This window comes from Solanum lycopersicum, chromosome 1, assembly GCF_036512215.1.
Source record: "Solanum lycopersicum chromosome 1, SLM_r2.1".
NCBI lineage: Eukaryota > Viridiplantae > Streptophyta > Magnoliopsida > Solanales > Solanaceae > Solanum > Solanum lycopersicum.
In genome coordinates, this window is record NC_090800.1 from 3,754,033 (window position 1) to 3,767,137 (window position 13,105).

A 13,105-nucleotide genomic window follows, 5' to 3' on the forward strand; every position below is an offset into this window, starting at 1 on the left:
GAGGCGCAATTAGGCAAACTATAACTATAACGATGCCTTTAGCAAGGCACACCATTAGTAAATTTTAGTTTTTAATTTTTGTATCAAGATTCATGATGAAAATAGTATTCAAATTGTTTCACGAGAAAATTGCATCGTGAACAAATTTTGTGAGATATTCAGAAAAGGAACAAGTATCATAATATTGTCATAAAATTTGTCATGGAAAAGACATATGATATAGAGTCTTGGATTTTTCTAATAAAGTTCTACCAAAGTTTGGTTTCTTAGAGTTTATATTGACATGATTTGGAGGCTTTAGCAAACGAAAATCGTCAAAATGAGAGTTATGCTCGCTTCGGGGTTTGTTTGACCTTCAAAATGGGTCAGAAGTGTCACGACCCAAACAGTGGCACCCACATTTATCCTCCTATGTGAGCGAACCAACCAATCCAAACCCCAACATTTTAACCATAGTAAACAGAATACAATGCGGAAGACTTAAAACTCATTAATAAAAATAGATTAATAACTTCTAAAACTCAAACACTTATTGTTATACCCAAAATCTAGAAGTCATCATCACAAGAACATCTATCCTCAAATTACTAAAGCTAAGAGTATCTAAGAAACTAAACATAAATAATAGCTAGTCTATGCCAGAACTTCAAGGCATCAAGACATGAAGAAGAAGATCCAGTCCAAGCTAGAAGCTTTAGCTCACCCTGAAATCTGGTGTGACGAAGACTGGCTAGAGTTGCGGTTGGGTTGAAGACGACGGTGCGTTTGCTGCACTCCACAATGAACAAGAAGAAAACATACAAGTTGGGGTCAGTACAAAACACAGGTACTGAGTAGATATCATCGGCCAACTCAAAATAGAGAACAGTATATATCAGATAATATCATAAAATCAACTACAATACTCAACAGGTAGCAACAACAAGTACTATAATCATTAATAAGTACACCAAGTACACCCATGAGGATGCAAGCCTCCATACCATACTCATTTGGGAAATAGGTTCATTAAATCTGAGTATATTACCGTAAATTAAGATTCACTCTCTTTATTCCTCTTGTATCGGAACGTGACACTCCGATCCCCTAATACTACGTGTCGGTTTGTGACACCCGATCCCCCTATTACTACGTGTCGATTCGTGACACCCGATCCCCTTAATACTACGTGTCGATTCATGACACCCGATCCCCTAACCTCATTCTTTTAGTTCATCAAGCCTTCTTTTATACCAAGGCATCATCATTAACAAGAGGTTTTCAAGATTTAGGATTCAATAGCTTCATCAAGCTTATTTCATCACAATTATATCATCACATCCATGCAAGCATACAATTAAGCATATAGAAGGGTTTACAACACTACCCAATACATATCATTCGCTATTAAGAGTTTACTACGAATAGCATAAAAAACCATAACCTACCTCCACCAAAGATTAGTGATCAAGCAAGCAGATTCCCCAAAGCTTTGTTTTCCTCTTCGTTTCTCCTCTCTCTCGATAGTTCTTTTCTCCCTTTCTCTCTCTGTTCTTTCTATTTTTCTTATTCAAACCCTTTTTATTTTACCCTAATTAGCATATAATTAAGTATAAAAGATGACAAAAGTAACCCACTAATTAATTTAAGGTTATCTCCTTTAACCCTCAAGAAATTGGATTATTAAGATTCAACCACTAACTTTATAATTATAAGCAGGAATAGTCCAAAACGCCCCTTAAAATATTAAACAGAAATCCGACCCAGTCAGGGTTACGCAGACTGTGACGGCTTGTCGTGCCTGCGACGGTCCGTCCTGCTGCTTCCGTCACAAGGTTCAGAGACTTGATTTATTAAAGAGTCTATGACGGCCTGTCATGCCTGTGACGGTCCGTCCTGCCACTTCGTCATGAAGTTCAGAGAGTCGATTTCAGTACCCAAATTTCAGAATTCTAAGTGTTTTGGAACGAGACCCCCTCGACATTCCGTCGTGCCCATGATGGTCCGTCGTGGGATCCGTCGTCTCAGCCAATTTTTCCATAAATAAAATCTGCTGCTCAAAACGACTAAACAGGTCGTTACAAGAAGGGCCGGGAGGGCCAACCGGATGCATAGACAAGGTCTTGACGGACGTCCACAAAATTTTTTGGCATTTTTGACGTCGGAATCCGGATCATCCAAAAAATGGTTTGCTATAGCACACGAAAATCGTCGAAATAAGAGGTATGCTCACTTCGGGGCTCGTTTCACCTTCAAAATGAGTCGGAAGGGCCGTGAGGGCCAACCAAATGCATAGAAAAGGTCTTGACGGACGTCCAAAAAAAATTTGGAATTTTTGACGTCGGAATCCGGATCACCCAAAGAATGGTTTCCCATAGCACACGAAAATCGTCGAAATGAGGGGTATGCTCGCTTCGGGACTCGTTTGACCTTCAAAATGGGTCGGAAGGGCCATGAGGGCCAACCGAATATATAGACAAGATCTTGACGGACGTCCACAAAAAAATATGGCATTTTTGACGTCAGAATCCGGATCACCCAAAAAATGGTTTGCTATAGCACACGAAAATCGTTGAAATTAGGGGTATGCTCGCTTCGGGGCTCGTTTGACCTTCAAAATGGATCGGAAGGGCCGTGAGGGCCAACCATATACATAGACAAGGTCCTGACCGGCGTCCACAAAAAATTTGGCATTTTTGACATCGGAATCCGGATCACCCAAAAAATGGTTTGCTATAGCACACGAAAATCGTCGAAATGAGCGGTATGCTCGCTTCGGGGCTTGTTTGACCTTCAAAATGGGTCGGAAGGGCCGTGAGGGCCAACTAGATGCATAGAAAAGGTCTTGAAGGACGTCCACAAAAAAATTTGGCATTTTTGACTTCGTAATCCGGATCACCAAAAAAATGGTTTGCTATAGCACACGAAAATCATCGAAATAAGGGGTATGCTCGCTTCGGGGCTCGTTTGACCTTCAAAATGGGTCGGAAGGGCCGTGAGAGACAACCGGATGCATAGACAAGGTCTTGACGGATGTCCACAAAAAAAATTTGCATTTTTAACGTCGAAATCTGGATCACCCAAAAAATAGTTTGCTATAGTACACGAAAATCGTCGAAATGAGGGGTAGGCTCGCTTCGGGGCTCGTTTGACCTTCAAAATGGGTCAGAAGGGCCGTGAGGGCCAACCGGATGCATAAAAAAGGTTTTAACGGACGTCCACAAAAAAATTTGACATTTTTGACGTCGGAATCTGGATAACCCAAAAAATGGTTTGTTATAGCACACGAAAATCGTCGAAATGAGGGGTATGCTCGGTTCAGTGCTCGTTTGACCTTTAAAATGGGTCGGAAGGGCTGTGAGGGCCAACCGGATGCATCGACAAGGTCATGACGGACATCCAAAAAAAAATTGGCATTTTTGACATCGGAATCAAGATCACCCAAAAAATGGTTTGCTATGGCACACGAAAATCGTCAAAATGAGGGGTATGCTCGCTTCGAGGCTCGTTTGACCTTCAAAATGGGTCGGAAGGGCCGTGAGGGCCAACTGGATGCATAGACAAGGTCTTGACGGACGTCCACAAAAAAATTTGGCATTTTTGACGTCGAAATCCGGATCACCCAAAAAATGGTTTGCTATAGCACACGAAAATCGTCGAAATGAGGGGTATGCTCGCTTCGGGGCTCGTTTGACTTTCAAAATGGATTGGAAGGTCCGTGAGGGCCAACTGGATGCATAGACAAGGTATTGACGGATGTCCACAAAAAAATTTGGCATTTTTGACGCTGGAATCCGATCACCCAAAAAATGGTTTGCTATAGCACACGAAAATTGTCGAAATGAGCGTATGCTCGCTTCGGGGCTCGTTTGACCTTCAAAATGGGTCGGAAGGTCCATAAAGGCAAACCGGATGCATCGACAAGGTCTTGAAGGACGTCCACAAAAACAATTGGCATTTTTGACGTCGGAATCCGGATCACCCGAAAATGGTTTGCTATAGCACACGAAAATCGTCGAAATAAGGGTTATGCTCGCTTCGGGGCTTGTTTGACCTTCAAAATGGATGGAAAGGGACGTGAGGAAAACCTAATGCATAGACAAGGTCTTGAGGGACGTCCACAAAAAATTTGGCATTTTTGACGTCAGAATCCGAATAACCCAAAAAATGGTTTGCTATAGCACACGAAAATTGTCGAAATGAGGGGTATGCTCGCTTCGGGGCTCATTTGACGTCAAAATGGGTAGGAAGGGCCGTGAGGGCTAACCTGATGCATAGACAAGGTCTTGACGGATGTCCACAAAATTTTTTAGCATTTTCGATGTAAGAATCCGAATCACTCAAAAAATGGTTTGCTATAGCACACGAAAATCGTCGAAATGAGGGGTATGCTCGATTCGGTGCTCATATGACCTTCAAAAAGGGTCGAAAGGGCCGTGAGGGCCAACCTGATGCATAGACAAGGTCTTGACGGACGTCCACAAAAAAATTTGACATTTTTGACGTCGGAATCCGAATCACCCAAAAAATGATTTGCTATAGCACACAAAAATTGTCAAAATTAGGGGTATGCTCGCTTTGGAGCTCGTTTGAACTTCAAAATGGGTCGGAAAGGACGTGAGGGCCAAGCGGATGCATAGACAAGGTCTTGACGGACGTCCACAAAAAAATTTGGCATTTTTGACGTCGGAATCTGGATCACACAAAAAATGGTTTGCGATAGCACACGAAAATCGTCGAAATGAGGGGTATGCTTGCTTCGGGGCTCGTTTGACCTTAAAAATGGATCGGAAGGTCCGTGAGGTCCAACTGGATTCATCGACAAGGTCTTGACGGACGTCCACAAAAAAATTTGGCATTTTGACGCTGGAATCCGGATCACCCAAAATGGGTTTGCTGTAGCACACGAAAATCGTCGAAATGAGGGGTATGCTCGCTTCAGGGCTCGTGTGACCTTCAAAATGGTTCAGAAGGTCCGTAAGGGAAAACCGGATGCATAAACAATGTCTTGACGGACGTCCACAAAAAAATTGGCATTTTTGACGTCGGAATCTGGATCACCCAAAAAATGGTTTGCTATAGTACACGAAAATCGTTGATATGAGGGATATACTCGCTTCGGGACTCGTTTGACCTTCAAAATCGGTCGGAATGTCCGTGAGGGCCAACCGAATGCATCGACAAGGTTTTGACGGACGTCCACAAAAAAATTTCTTGCCGCTGGAATCCGGATCACCCAAAAAACAGTTTGCTATAGCACATGAAAATCATCGAAATAAGGGGTGTGCTCGCTTCACGGCTCGTTTGACATTCAAAATGGGTCGGAAGGTCCGTATGGGCAAACTGGATGCATAGACAAGGTCTTGACGGACGTCCACAAAAAAATTGGCATTTTTGACGTCAGAATCGGGATCACCCAAAAAATGGTTTGCTATAGCACACGAAAATCGTCAAAATAAGGAGTATGCTCGCTTCGGGGCTCGTTTGACCTTCAAAATGGGTCGGAAGGGCCGTGATGGCCAACCATATCCATAGAAAAGGTCTTGAAGGACGTCCACAAAAAAATTTGGCATTTTTGACGTCGGAATCTGGATCACCCAAAAAATGGTTTGCTATAGCACACGAAAATCGTCAAAATGAGGGGTATGCTCGCTTCAGGGCTCGTTTGACCTTCAAAATGTATGGAAAGGGACGTGAGGCCAACCTGATGCATAGACAAGGACTTGACGGACGTCCACAAAAAAAATTGGCATTTTTGACGTCGGAATCTGGATCACCCAAAAAATGGTTTGCTATAGCACACGAATATCGTCAAAATGAGGGGTATGCTCGCTTCGGGGCTCGTTTGACCTTCAAAATGGGTCGGAAGGGCCGTGATGGCCAACCGTTTGCATAAAAAAGGTCTTGAAGGACGTCCACAAAAAAATTTTGGCATTTTTTATGTCGGAATCTGGATCACCCAAAAAATGCTTTGCTATAGCACACGAAAATCATCGAAAGGAGGGGTATGCTCGCTTCGGGGCTCATTTGACCTTTAAAATGGATGTAAAGGTACGTGAGGCCAACCTGATGCATAGACAAGGTCTTGACGGACGTCCACAAAAAATTTGGCATTTTTGACGTCGGAATCTGGATCACCCAAAAAATGGTTTGCTATAGTGCACGAAAATCGTTGAAATGAGGGATATGCTCGCTTAAGGACTCGTTTGACCTTTAAAATGGGTCGGAAGTTACGTGAGGGACAACCGGATGCATAGACAAGGTCTTGACAGACGTCCAAAAAAAATGGCATTTTTGACGTCGGAATCCGAATCACCCAAAAAATGGTTTTCTATAGCACACGAAAATCGTCGAAATGAGGGGTATGCTCGCTTCGGGGCTCGTTTAACCTTCAAAATAGGTTGGAAGGGATGTAAGGGCCAACCAGATGCATAGACAAGGTCTTGACAGACGTCCACACAAAATTTGACATTTTTGATTTCGGAATCTGGATCACCCAAAAAATGGTTTGCTATTGTACACGAAAATTGTTGAAATGAGGGATATGCTCGCTTCGGGACTTGTTTGACCTTCAAAATGGGTCAGAAGGGCCGTGAGGGCCAACCGGATACATAGATAAGGTCTTGACGGACGTCCACAAAAAAATTTGGCATTTTTGACGTCGGAATCTGGATCACCCAAAAAATGGTTTGCTATAGTACACGAAAATCTTTGAAATGAGGGATATGCTCGCTTCAGGACTCGTTTGACCTTCAAAATGGGTCGGAAGTGCCGTGAGGGACAACCGGATGCATAGACAAGGTCTTGACAGACGTCCAAAAAAATTGGCATTTTTGACGTCGGAATCTGAATCACCCAAAAAATGGTTTGATGTAGCACACGAAAATCGTCGAATTAAGGGGTATGCTCGCTTCGAGGCTCGTTTGACCTTCAAAATGGGTCGGAAGGTCCGTGAGGGCCAAGCGGATGCATAGACAAGGTCTTGACGGACGTCCACAAAAAAATTTGGCATTTTTGACGTCGGAAGCCGAATCACCCAAAAAATGGTTTGCTATAGCACACAAAAATCGTCGAAATGAGGGGTATGCTCGCTTTGGTGCTCGTTTGACCTTCAGAATGGGTCGGAAGGGCGTGAGGTCCAACCAGATGCATAAATAAAGTTGTTGACAGACGTCCACAAAAAAATTTGGCATTTTTGACGTCGAAATACGGATCACCCAAAAAATGGTTTGTAAAGCATACGAAAATCATCGAAATGAGAGCTAATGCTCCCTTCGGGGCTCATTTGACATCAAAATGGGTCGGAAGGGCCGTGAGGTCCAAAGGGATGCATAGACAAGGTCTTGACGGACGTCTACAGACATATTTTGCATTTTTTATGTCAGAATCAGGATCACCCAAAAAATGGTTTGCTATAGCACACGAAAATCGTCGAAATGAGGGGTATGCTCGCTTCGAGGCTCATTTGACCTTCAAAATTGATCGAAAGAGCCGTGAGGGCTAACCGGATGCATAAAAAAGGTTTTAACAGACGTCCACAAAAAAATTTGGCATTTTTGACGTCGGAATCCGGATAAAATGGTTTGTTATAGCACACAAAAATCGTTGAAATGAGGGCTATGCTCGCTTCAGGGCTCGTTTGACCTTCAAAATGGGTCGGAAGGGCCGTGAGGGCCAACCGAATGCATAGACAAGGTCTTGACGAACGTCCACAAAAAAAATTGGCATTTTTGACGTCGAAATTAAGATCAGCCAAAAAATGGTTTGCTATGGCACACGAAAATCGTCAAAATGAGGGGTTTTCTCGCTTCGGGGCTCGTTTGACCTTCAAAATGGGTCGGAAGGGCCCTGACGGCCAACTGGATGCATAGACAAGGTCTTGACGGACGTCCAAAAAAAATTTGGCGTTTTTGACGTCGGAATCCGGATCACCCAAAAAAATGGTTTGCTATAGCACACGAAAATCATCGAAATGAGGGGTATGCTCGCTTCGGGGCTCGTTTAACCTTCAAAATGGATCGGAAGGTCTGCGAGGGCCAACCGGATGCATAGACAAGGTCTTGACGAATGCCCACAAAAAAATTTTGCATTTTTGACGCTGGAATCCGGATCACCCAAAAAATGGTTTGCTATAGCACACGAAAATCGTCGAAATGAAGGGTATGCTCGCTTCGGGGCTCGTTTGACCTTCAAAATGGGTTGGAAGGGCCGTGATGGCCAACCCTATGCATAGAAAAGGTCTTGAAGGACGTCCACAAAAAAATTTGGCATTTTTGACATCGTAATCTGGATCACCTTAAAAATGGTTTGCTATAGCACACGAAAATCGTCGAAAGGAGGGGTATGCTCGCTTCGGGGCTCGTTTGACCTTCAAAATGGATGGAAAGAGACGTGAGGCCAACCTGATGCATACACAAGGTCTTGACGGATGTCCACAAAAAAGTTGGCATTTTTTACGTCGGAATCTGGATCACCCAAAAAATGGTTTGCTATAGTACACAAAAATCGTTGAAATGAGGGATATGCTCGCTTCAGGACTCGTTTGACATTCAAAATTGGTCGGAAGGGCCGTGAGGGCCAACCGGATGCATAGAAAAGGTCTTGACGTATGTCCACAAAAAAATTTGGCATTTTCTACGTCGGAATCCAAATCACCTAAAAAATGGTTTGCTATAGCACACGAAAATCGTCGAAATGAGGGGTATGCTCGCTTCCGGGCTCGTTTGACATTCAAAATGGGTCGGAAGGTCCGTAAGGGAAAACCGGATGCATAGACAAGGTCTTGACGGACGTCCACAAAAAAAATTGGCATTTTTGACGACGGAATCTGGATCACCCAAAAAATGATTTGCTATAGCACACGAAAATCATCGAAATGAGGGGTATGCTCGCTTCGGGGCTCGTTTGACCTTCAAAATGGGTCGGAAGGGCCGTGATGGCCAACCATATTCATAGGAAAGTTCTTAAAGGACGTCCACAAAAAAATTTGGCATTTTTTACGTCGAAATCTGGATCACCCAAAAAATGGTTTGCTATAGCGCACGAAAATCGTCGAAAAGAGGGGTATGCTCGCTTCGGGGCTCGTTTGACCTTCAAAATAGATGGAAAGGGACGTGAGGCCAACCTGATGCATAGACAAGGTCTTGACGGACGTCCACAAAAAAATTGGCATTTTTTACGTCAAAATCTGCATCACCCAAAAAATGATTTGCTATAGTACACGAAAATCGTTGAAATGAGGGATATGCTTGCATCATGACTCGTTTGACCTTCAAAATGGGTCGGAAGGGCCGTGAGGGCCAACCGGATGCATAGAAAAGTTCTTGACGTACGTCCACAAAACAATTTGGCATTTTTGACATCGGAATCCGAATCACCCAAAAAATGGTTTGCTATAGCACACGAAAATTGTTGAAATGAGGGGTATGCTCGCTTTGGGGCTCGCTTCACATTCAAAATGGGTGGGAAGGGCTGTGAGGGCCAACCAGATGCATAGACAAGGTCTTGACGTACGTCCGCACAAAATTTGGCATTTTTGACGTCAGAATCTGGATCACCCAAAAAATGGTTTGCTATTGTACACGAAAATTATTGAAATGAGGGATATGGTCGCTTCGGGACTTGTTTGACCTTCAAAATGGGTCGGAAGAGCCGTGAGGGCCAACCGGATACATAGATAAGGTCTTGACGGACGTCCACAAAAAAATTTGGCATTTTTGACCTCGGAATCTAGATCAACCAAAAAATGGTTTGCTAACGCACACGAAAATCGTCGAAAGGAGGGATATGCTCGCTTTGGGGCTCGTTTGACCTTCAAAATGAATGGAAAGGGACGTGAGGCCAACCTGATGCATCGACAAGGTGTTGACGGACGTCCACAAAAAAATTGGCATTTTTACGTCGGAATCTGGATCACCCAAAATATGGTTTGCTATAGTACACGAAAATCGTTGAAATGAGGGATATGCTCGCTTCGGGACTCGTTTGATCTTCAAAATAGGTCGGAAGGGCCGTGGGGCCAACCGGATGCATAGAAAAGGTCTTGAGGTACGTCCACAAAAAAATTTGGCATTTTTGACGTCGGAATCCGGATCACACAAAAAATGGTTTGTGATAGCATACGAAAATCGTCGAAATGAGGGGTATGCTCGCTTCGGGGTCGTTTGACCTTAATAATGGATCGGAAGGTCTGTGAAGGCCAACCGGATGCATCGACAAGGTCTTGACGGACGTCCACAAAAAAATTTGGCATTTTTGACGCTGGAATCTGGATCATCCAAAAAAGGGTTTGCTATAGCACACGAAAATCGTCGAAATGAGGGGTATGCTCGCTTCAGGGCTCGTTTGACCTTCAGAATGAGTCGGAAGGTCCATAAGGGCAAACCGGATGCATAGACAAGGTCTTGACGGACTCACAAAAAAAATTGGCATTTTTGACATCGGAATCTGGATCACCCAAAAATGCTTTGCTATAGCACACGAAAATCGTCGGAAGGAGGGGTATGCTCGTTTCGGGGCTCGTTTGACCTTCAAAATGGCTGGAAAGGGACGTGAGGCCAACCTGATGCATAGACAAGGTCTTGACGGACGTCCACAAAAAAATTGGCATTTTTTACATCAGAATGTGGATCACCCAAAATATGGTTTGCTATAGTACACGAAAATCGTTGAAATGAGGGATATGATCGCTTCGGGACTCGTTTGACCTTCAAAATAGGTCGGAAGGGCCGTGAGGGCCAACCGGATGCATAGAAAAGGTCTTGATGTACGTCCACACAAAATTTGGCATTTTTGACGTCGGAATCCGAATCACCCAAAAAATGATTTGCTATAGCACACGAAAATCGTCGAAATGAGGGGTATGCTCTCTTCAAGGCTTGTTTCATTTTCAAAATGGGTTGGAAGGGCTGTGAGGGCCAACCAGATGCATAGACAAGGTCTTGACGTACGTCCACACAAAATTTGACATTTTTGACGTCGGAATCTGGATCACCCAAAAAATGGTTTGCTATTGTACACGAAAATTGTTGAATTGAGGGATATGCTTGCTTCGGGACTTGTTTGACCTTCAAAATGGGTCGGAAGGGCCGTGAGGGCCAACCGGATACATAGATAATGTCTTGACGGACGTCCACAAAAAAATTTGACATTTTTGGCGTCGGAATCTAGATCACCTAAAAAATTGTATGCTAAAGCACACGAAAATCGTCGAAATGAGGGGTATGCTCGCTTCGAGGCTCGTTTGACCTTCAAAATGGGTTGGAAGGGCCGTGATGGCCAACAGTATGCATAGAAAAGGTCTTGAAGGACGTCCACAAAAAAATTTGGCATTTTTTACGTCGGAATCTGGATCACTAAAAAAATGATTTGCTATAGCACATGAAAATCGTCGAAAGGAGGGGTATGCTCGCTTCGGGGATCGTTTGACCTTCAAAATGGATGGAAAAGGACGTGAGGCCAACCAGATGCATAGACAAGGTCTTCACAGACGTCCACATAAAATATGGTATTTTTGACGTCGGAATCCGAATCACCCAAAAAATGGTTTGCTATAGCACACGAAAATCGTTGAAATGAGGGGTATGCTCACTTCGGGGCTTGTTTGACCTTTAAAATGGGTCGGAAGGGACGTGAGTGCCAAGCGGATACATAGACAAGGTCTTGACGGACGTCCACAAATTTTTTTTGGCATTTTTGACGTCTGAATTCGGATCACTCAAAAAATGGTGTGCTATAGAACACGAAAATCGTCGAAATGGGGGGTATGCTCGCTTCGGGGCTCGTTTGACCTTCAAAATGGGAAAGAAGGGCCGTGAGGTCCAACCGGATGCATAGACAAGGTCGTGATGGACGTCCACAAAAAAATTTGGCATTTTTGACGTCGGAATCTGGATCACCCAAAAAATGGTTTGCTATAGCACACGAAAATCGTTGAAATGAGGGGTATGCTCGATTCGGGGCTCGTTTGACCTTTAAAATGGGTCGTAAGGGCCGTAAGGGACGTGCGGATGCATAGACAAGGTCTTGACGGACATCCACAAAAAAATACAGTATTTTTGACGTCGGAATCCGGATCAACCAAAAAATGGTTTCCTATAGCACACGGAAATCGTTGAAATGAGGGGTATGCTCGCTTCGACGCTCGTTTGACCTTCAAAATGGGTCAGAAGGGCCGTGAGGGCCAACCGAATACATAGACAAGGTCCTGACAGACGTCTACAAAAATATTTGGCATTTTTGACGTCAGAATTTGGATCACCCAAAAAATGGTTTGCTATAGCACACGAAAATCGTCAAAATGAGGGGTATGCTCGCTTCAGGGCTTGTTTAACCTTCAAAATGGGTCGGAAGGGCTGTGAGGGCAACCCGGATGCATACACAAGGTCTTGATGGACGTCCACAAAAAAATATGGCATTTTTGACGTCGGAATCTGAATCACCCAAAAAATGGTTTGCTATTGCACACGAAAATCGGTGGGGTATGCTCGCTTCGGGGCTCGTTTGACCTTCAAAATGGATTGACACGGCCGTGAGGGCTAACCGCGTGCATAGATAAGGTCTTGACGGATGTCCACAGAAAAAATTGGCATTTTTGACATCGGGATCCAGATCACCACAAAAAATTGTTTGCTAGCACTCGAAAATTGTCAAAATCAGGGGTATGCTCGCTTCAGGACTCGTTTGACCTTCAAAATAGGTCGGAAAGGGCTGTGAGGGAAACCTGGATGCATACACAAAGTCTAGACGAACGTCTCGAAAAAAATTGGCATTTTTGACGTCGAAATCCGAATCACCCAAAACATGGTTTGCTATATCACACAAAAATCGTCGAAATGAGGGTTATGCTCGCTTTGGAGCTCGTTTGACCTTCAAAATGGGTCAGAAGGGTCGTGAGGGACAACCGAATATATACACAAGGTCTTGAAGGACGTCCACAAAAAAATTTGGCATTTTTTACATCGGAATCTAGATCACCCAAAAAATGGTTTGTATAGCACATGAAAGAAGTCGAAGTGAGGGGTATGCTTGCTTTGGGGCTCGTTTGACCTTCCATATGGATTGGAAGGGCCGTGAGGTCTAACCGGATGCATAGAATAGGTCTTGACGGACGTCCACTAAAAAGATT

The 13,105-nt window shown here is 43.9% G+C and overlaps 1 long non-coding RNA gene across 3 annotated transcripts in view; it reads right to left on the reverse strand.

Moving 5' to 3' along the window:
* Nucleotides 1–480: 480 nt before the first annotated feature.
* LOC138347865 (uncharacterized) overlaps nt 481–13,105 on the reverse strand; it is a 66,406-nt gene continuing 53,781 nt past the window's right edge. For all 3 annotated transcript variants that reach the window (XR_011220415.1, XR_011220417.1, XR_011220414.1), the window contains one exon: nt 481–768. This is a non-coding gene — a long non-coding RNA (uncharacterized lncRNA). The remainder of the gene's footprint in view (nt 769–13,105) is intronic.